General features: G+C 39.1%; 1 protein-coding gene across 1 annotated transcript in view; it reads left to right on the forward strand.

The window, feature by feature from the left end:
• JMY (junction mediating and regulatory protein, p53 cofactor) overlaps positions 1-3332 on the forward strand; it is a 52769-nt gene extending 49437 nt beyond the window's left edge. The window contains exon 11 of the mRNA XM_056848157.1: positions 2830-3332. The gene's annotated coding sequence lies outside the window, so the exon portion shown is untranslated. The remainder of the gene's footprint in view (positions 1-2829) is intronic.
• The last annotated feature ends 5051 nt before the right edge of the window (positions 3333-8383 follow it).

Here is an 8383-nt window from a genome sequence, read left to right on the forward strand (position 1 = left end):
CAGCAAGCAAGCTAGAAGATTCTAGGAATATTACAGTATCACTTATCCAGAGTTAACAGCTTCTGATTTGCTTGTACATTCAAGAAATAAACTTTGAAGAGTTTAAAATCAGCAGCTTTGACTCACTCTCCATTTCAACCCAGGAGAATGATCATATAAAATACAGTTGGTATCCTTTATGAGATGAGTTCACATTTCCATAGGGAAAAACAGTGAACTTCATAAGTTAGTTGTGGTGAACGATTAAAACCTTAGAACATTTGCACTTTCGAATTAGTGTAGTGGCCTTTAGCAAGTCAATATTCCTATGATCTCATCAGTCTTCCAAGCCAATAATACTGGTTTGCTTTATGTAGTTGGTGTACAGATCATTGAACGAATGTATATGATCAGTTTTGAAAACTCCCATGACATACCTGTAATGCAATCTGATATCAGAAAGTGCTTTAAGTGGCCATCTGGATTCAGTCTGAGGCTGCATTCACATGGTGAAAATTGTGTTGCCCTGTCACGGCCACAGCAAATGCGGAGGCATTCATACTGGCAGCAGAGTGGCCACACAGGAGTTTCGACCAGCTACCACTTTCCCTGATGTGGATGGGCCAGTCAAAATTGTGGGCTTTCTCATTCTACCACACAGGTTGAAACCCCAGCACATTTCTTTCTTTCTTAAAAATTAAGCACTGGTCTCACCAGCAAAGCACCAGCAGGGAACAGATACATACTGTGTTCCCCTCTAAAATCTACTCCATATCTTACTTTTTTCCCCTCTTTTGTGGTATCTGCACAGGCACACCAATTAATTTTGTTCTGCGCACAAAGTGTTCTAGAGCTAAGCCTGAAACAATTTTGATAGCCAGCTCTGCCGTCTTTGGAGGGCAATGGTGTGTATGCCTAGAGGGGTGGATCTGTGCTGTTCAGTTCTTCTTTGATTGCCACACAAGCAGCATTGTTGGGAATTTTCTGTTCCATCTTATAAGCTCCCCTCCCAAAATCTATTTTCTTCCCTTTTCTAGCTGTCTTTTTTGGGTCCTTATCTTGCACACTTATGGTGCAGTGGTATGCACTTAAAAAGTGCCCGAAGTGTGGAGGCTAGCTTCCCATCTTGGACAGCTATTCTCAATGTCTTCTTTTCCTGAGAAAGGTACACAAAGGAGAGTGCCAGGACTTCACTGAACAGGTTTGCCACAATCACAACACTCACTTGAATTACCTTGTGGGAGCATGCTTTGCTGGCATCAGATTTGATGGCCCAGGGTACTGACTATCTCAGCGCCAGGTAGACCCATCTACTTGGTCTTGGTGCCTCCACCGATTTTGCTTATATCCAACCCTTTAAACACCATGACTTTGAATCTTCTGCAGGCTAGCCAGGAGTATAAAACCTTAAGTCCAAGTACCACTATCACACTTTTTGGGAACTGAAGAAAAGAAGGCTAAGTACCCAGTGGTGGAACTTCAGCCTGGATACTACTTCTTCACAACTGCCTGTCCTCCCACTAGTCAGGTCTTTGGATTGTGTATTGTCTTTCTGACGCCTCTGGCATCACCATTGACTGATTTGGCTCAGACTCTTCCATCACCATTTCACCTTCAGAATATTCTTCATAAGAACTTAAGAAAGGCCATTCTGGATCAGACCAAGGGTCCATAAAGTCCAGTAGTCTGTTCACACAGTGGCTAACCAGGTGCATCCAGTCCTGAAAACTAAGCAGAGGCCCTTCCTGATTCTTCCAAGCAACCCACATCTGGAAGTTTAGAATACGTGTATAAAGTACAGCACGGGGACTGGTGTTTCCTCTTTCCTCACCCTGCCCTCAATTCCATCATACCTGAGCCTTTGCAGGGAAAAGGGAAATTAAAAATATACTTCGCTGAAACAGATAAGAATTGCAAAATGTTTGGCAGCATAGAATGAAAATTCTTCTCTACAGCAGCAGTCTCTGTTGAGATTGCCAACACTCTGTGATCTGTGTTTTTTGTGGGGAATGATCACTCTCCTACTGTACTGTTTACCTCAACATTAAAGACCTTTCCATAGTTTCCCCAAAAAAACCCTTCTGCATTAAATAAACAGCACACAAATATACCCAGACATGTCATGGATTGTGACTATTGCTATGCTCCATTGTCCTTGGGAAGCATACCTGGTTCGCTTCACTGCTGTGACCTGAAGAGGCTAAGGCAAGAATTGAGGACCTGCCATTTGACCGCAAAGGTGTATTTAGTCTAAATATAGAGGACATCCAGGAAAAGTCACACTTGCATATGACCCAACTTTTTATGGTTGTCTCCCAGACCACAGTTATCCTTCACTAGATCTGTCCTTTTAATATGAAGTGGTTTAATCTTTTCAGGCACAGTAAGATGTTATCCTACCTAATTTCTTCACTCAACCTAAGGATGACACTGAGAAGGAGTTTCAGGTTTGGATGTAACACGAGCAATCACATTTTACACCCATTGCACAAAAGACTTTTGAAGGGATCAGAACCTTTTCATCTGCTATAGTAGACCAAGGAAAGAACAGAAGGTTTAACAGTGGACTCTTAACTTCTGTGTCCTTGTCTTCCTTGATTCCTAGCCATATGCCGGTCTAGTCTAGTTCTCTGACATCCAGGAAAGAAATGAGTTGTGAACGGGAGATTGAGGAAAGGTGATGGATCAGAGTACAGGGTGAAAACGGGCTTGTAGGGCATTAGTTTTTAAGCCAGAAATTTGCATTGAAAAGAATTTGCATTAAAAAGATGCTGAATTTTTAATATGGAATTTGAATATAATATAATTTATGTCATTTGTCCTTAATCTGTTTTGTTTTTGCTTGAACAGGTGCTAAGGATTCCACAAGATACAGTTTTCTCTTCACTTCTGAACATTCAGAATCAGCGGTTTGATCACCAGTCTGGGAAAAGGCTTACTCTGACAAACTATTTGATATGTATATAAGAGCCTCAATACATTTTTTTATTCATGGTAGAAGATTGTGGTTGGACCAAACACTACCTTATTTAGATGTGCATTTTGTGTAACACTAAGGAGAGTGAGCCCTTCAAGATATTTTCTAGTTCTTCACTCACTTTTTACATTTGTGTGATACACAGTTAAGTAGCAGCTATTGCACAAAGCTTCTTCCTAAGTTTAGTTACCAGGACAGGTATGAAAACCAGCCCTTTGGTTCACTGAAGACTTCATCTGTTTAAGAAACAAATTACTACATTCACGTCAGCTTCTTGTACCACAGCACAATTACCTAAAGTTTATCACTGTACTTTTCATTCAGGAGGTGGATTTCAGACATATTATGCATTTGTTAATTACTCCAAATCCAAGCGCAAGGTAGTTTGAAAATGAGAGCAGACGGCTATACAGAGTAATGGAAAGTATCATTAAGAGTGGAAGGCATGTATTTAAGAATGTATTTGTTTACAGCCTAGTACATTTAAAAATGGTATATATTAGAACCCTTTAGAAGGACATGTATACTGTATACTTCTTATATTTTTAAATTAGATTTTTTTTTCCTTGCTCTTATGAATAGCAATGTTTTATCTTCAGGGCTGAGTTATAATAAAGTTGCATAAAATTTTATTTATAGAAGCAATATTTTGTAATGACAATAATTATAATTATTTTTGTCTATTAGTTTGCCTGTCTTTGGTTAATCTAAGAAACTCTTATTTAAAGAGAATGCAAAACTGAAATAAGATTTTGCTCTTGTGGGATCTGTAATTTTTTTTCCAGTTTTGTTATTCCCTTTTAATTGTCAAACAGATATGAATTATATAACAGTCTGCTTATTTGAAAATGCTCTTTCTTTTAACCCTGGTTGTATAATGGTCTAAAGGGGGCCCAGCCTTCAGTACAGTGAATATCTAAAGCAACCTAATCCAAAACAGTGTGACTCATAGCTGCAGGCAGCTAGTTTAATACTAACAGAGTACTAAACAGTATTTCTGCACCAGGGCTAATCTTGCCTGTTTTAAAATTATGTGTTGCATGGGAATCTCCACTAGGAGAATCTTGAGCTTGCCTAGCTTTTTATTAAAAAAAAAAATTTTGGTGTTTACTGAGTTTGAGAAACTATGATCCCTTATCTTAGAAAAAACAATTTCCTGTACTCATTCACTGTCCTACTATAAGCAGATTCTATGAGTTTGTGTATTGGAAAGAATCCATATAGTAATTAATCCCTCTTACTTGTATACGAAGAGGTTAAATATCTTGCCCTTTTTCCTTTCACAAATAGTTGGGGCGCCAGTAACCACTGACGATATGTTCTGTAATACAGTGCACCTCACCTCCTGGAAACGTTTGGGTCTTTGGTAGTGACCTCCTTCATCAATAAAGATCTTAATACCAAGTATTTTAATGGAGCACCTGCCATTCTGTACTTAGCAGGTCTGCTTTTGAAGCTTGTTGCCTTATGTAGTGCAAATTCGGTCCTTTTCAGAAGGCAAACTTAAGAGTCGCATGAATTCAGTTAGTATGGGAGCGCCTTCTGTTGAGGAGCGCCTTCTGTTGAACATTAATCTGTGAGAAACAGACAACCCATCTTTCCTCCCGTTATTGCATCTTAACCAAAATTGCATTATACAGTGCATAGTTAAAATCCCAGGTAATGCAGGGTTCAGTGGCAATAATTCAATAGCTGAAAAAGATATCTGTAAATCTTTAGCATAGACCATAATGTCTGTAGTCTGTGATTTTGCTGCTGATCACCCATTCTCCAAATGTCCACTGTATAACATACTATGTTTGAATTTTCAGCTGGAGCACAAAACATGAACTTAAGATGATGTGGATAATGTAACGCTTCACCCTGTCAGTTGCAGCAGGAGCCTCAAGCAACCCATTTCTGTGGGGTGTTCACATAAAATAGTCATAAAAGTTCTGAGTAAGGAAATTATTGCCCGTTGGAAGCTAGGAGTAACATCCTGGTCTTTGCACTGTTTTGCACCCACAAATTTTGAATTATGTGAACAATTTATGAAACTCAATATGATTGTAGAGTGTTTTGGGCTTATATTTATGAGATCTTTGCCTTGAAGACTGCTTTTAAAAAACCCATGTTCAACCAATTTATTAATTATTACAATAATCATAAACTGGCTTGGGTCTATAAAGCCGCTTATTCATTAGGACATTTTATATGTGCTGACTGCTTTACAGAGATTGATCCAGAGGTCTCCTTTACACAGAAAGCAGAGATGAGTCTCTAGATAGCGTTTCATATAAATTTGTCAGTATCAGATAGAAAAAGCCCTTGTACATCCAGCCATGAACAAATTCTTATAATAATATTCCCAAGCCTTTTTTTGGCTAATGGCAATTCCTAATTTTATAGCTTGAATCCCTTATACTTGAAAGCTGATAGGAGGCTGAGATAAGATTGTCCCTGAGTCTGGTGCAGTTCTCCTAACGTACTTAGAAAATAAATAGGCACTTAAGATCTCTCAGTGAATGTTATTTGAAATTGCATTCAGGCCCCATCCTATGCAATTGAAAAGTGTGCATGAAAATCGTTGTCAGCTGCCATAAATGTATTTAGCATTGCTTGTCTCTGTTCATATATAATTTTTGCCCATAATACATTCTGTTTGACAAGAAGCAATGGGAGTATATTTCAAACATAGCTGGAGGTTCCTAAAATTGGTAGTGGAATTTCTCAAGAACAATCAATCCTGGCTGTTGAGGTAGCTGGTGTGGTTTTGGAAATTTTGCAGCAGGATTCCAAGGAGTGGAGAAGTTTTATGTCCACTACAGAAATAAATTAACGAAGAGAAATAGCCGCTTGTGTTTGAGAGGCTTCACCTTCTATAGCACAGTTCATGAGACTTCAATTTTACTTGTGTTGTTTACTTGTATAATGCATTTAATATTCTTCAACACAGTTTTGCTTCTTCTTTCAACCATTTGCTTGTAAAGCTTTTAAAATAGAACAGCCTGTACTGTAAAACTGATACCACAAAAACAAAATAACAGTACTAAATTATGTATTGCAGGGATATAGGGAGAGAATCTACTTCACCATAAGTTTTTTTTTAAGCGTTATTTTATGTACTGGTGCATTATTGCAATGCCATCCTGTGAAAAGAGGAAACTAATTATCAACATACTGTATATACTCGTGTATAAGCCGAGTTTTTCAGCACATTTTTTATGCTGAAAAAGCCCCCCTCGGCTTATACTCGAGTGGGAGTCCCACTTACCTGTTCTCCGGTGCAGTGCGGGTATTCTCCGGCTGGGAGGGGGGGGCTTCGGCGGTTATGAGGCGGGAAAGCAGTGTGGGGGAGGGGCTGCCACCGCTGAGGGGAAAAAAAGTGGCGAGGATGGAGGAGGAGGGGGGAAGAATGGAGGCGCCCGACGCCAAGGGGGAGCGCGCGCACGCCGTAGGAGGAGGGGGCGGGGGAGCGCGTGTTAGGGCTCATAATATACATGCTGCATTGTGTACGCACTGTGTTACTGTGTTATTGGTATCTATTTTTATTTTGAAATTTACCAGTAGCTGCTGCATTTCCCACCCTAGGCTTATACTCGAGTCAGTAAGTTTTCCCAGTTTTTTGTGGTAAAATTAGGTGCCTCGGCTTATATTCGGGTCGGCTTATACTCGAGTATATACGGTATGTTTATTTGCACTGACTTTAAAGAGTGTACCGTAAATTAAAGTTATTTGGATTTATGAGCATATTTTATTTTCACTATAATGATCTCCTGAGCATGAAGCAAGAGGTGTGTTGAGAGTTGGCAAACCGTTTACAAGTAAATAAGCTTATTGCAAAGAGATGGAAGCACCTTATTGAGAGTATGTGGAATTTTAAAATGCTACTAGAGTCAAAAGACAGTAGCATCCTAGCAACCGTGACCCCAGTCCTGCAGGAGCAACCTGCGTGTGGAAATGGGGTCCTTTGTTTCAACCAACCACCCATTAGGCTTTGAAAATGTCCCCAAGTCAATTGTGGCTCCCAAGTTGTAGCTGCTTTCCTGGAACTGCTTCTGTGAGCACTTGAATGATGCCTTAGGCAGGTTTAGCGCTCAGTGGTTGTGGGACCAGGCACACGGCCTTTTGCTCCACTCCGTTCCCTGGATTGGGGCATTTGTTGCGAAGTGTTCTTTAGCAGAGAAAAATCACATCGTTATGTTACTATGTAATGGTTTGTAAAATACAGCACTGGCTGGGTTTGTTTTCCCTGTAACTATAATTTTGAAGCCTCCAATAAAACAAATTTAAATTATTTGCTGCATCAACGTGAATGAAATTAAAACATACTTTTAGTGGGGGTGGGGGATTCCATCAGTGTATTTTCTAATGTTTTGCACAGTCATATGAGTTAGTTGTTCAAGGCTGTTTATCCACCTTCAAAAGAAGTCCAAGTTGGCATTTATAAATCGTTATTGATATTCATGCCTTTCAAACTTTCATGTTAGACTTTTATTTATTGTCCTGCATTCCTTAATGTGGATATTCACACTGCCTGAAAATAAAAACAACTGTGTTCAGTATTTAGGCAAAAGCTTTTTTCACTGAAAACAGCTGTTATAAAATATGTAACATTCCTGTTCTGTTCAACTAAGAGTTGTATGTAGTAGGTAGTATAATTTATTTTGTCTTCTACATCCCATGCAAGTCAACAACAAATGTGCTATTAATTTTCATCATTTTGATTTGGGGCCTTTGTATTTTGGATGATCTCTTCTCTTGGAAAAGCTTAATTTTATTCATTCATTCTCATTTGAATATAAAAACAAGGATTTTCCCCCACTCAATTCTCATTCCTTGCCTCCTCCGTTTTTTTTTAAAGAGTGTGGGTGTATGTATGTGTACTATACACTTTGAGTCTTGATTCAATTATGCTGGACTATACGCCTTCATAATGCAGGTGATGGGTGTACCTTTCAGTGCTCCCACACATAGAACTCCATGAAGGTGGAAAGGTAACAGATAAGGGAGATGGCAAAGCTGAAGTCCTTGTCCATGGCTTGCTAGCTTTTTGTATGTGGGGGGGGAGGTGATTTTAAAGGGTAACATTCACAACATGATATCCTCTTTGTATTTAACAGTGACTCTCACATGGTATTTCTATACATGTGAAGTGATTTTAGACTCACATGTTCCTGTAGCTGCAGCCTGTTGGATGTTTATTTCCTTTTACATGTTGCCAAGAACACAGCTGCATTAACATGTTTGCAGAAACCAAGGCTGCTGATTATGTTGCATGGGTAAAGCTGCTAAGGGTTAATGAAAAGCTAACAAAGTAAAAGGAAAGCAGATCCACTAATCAGCAAACTTTGCTTCAGTTCTTTTAACACAATTGTACTTACCTGAACATTGTAAATGGCCATTGCATTTTTTAAAACACTCCAGCAAATTTGCAATACCTTTATA

The sequence above is a fragment of the Euleptes europaea genome, chromosome 4, assembly GCF_029931775.1.
Source record: "Euleptes europaea isolate rEulEur1 chromosome 4, rEulEur1.hap1, whole genome shotgun sequence".
Lineage (NCBI taxonomy): Eukaryota > Metazoa > Chordata > Lepidosauria > Squamata > Sphaerodactylidae > Euleptes > Euleptes europaea.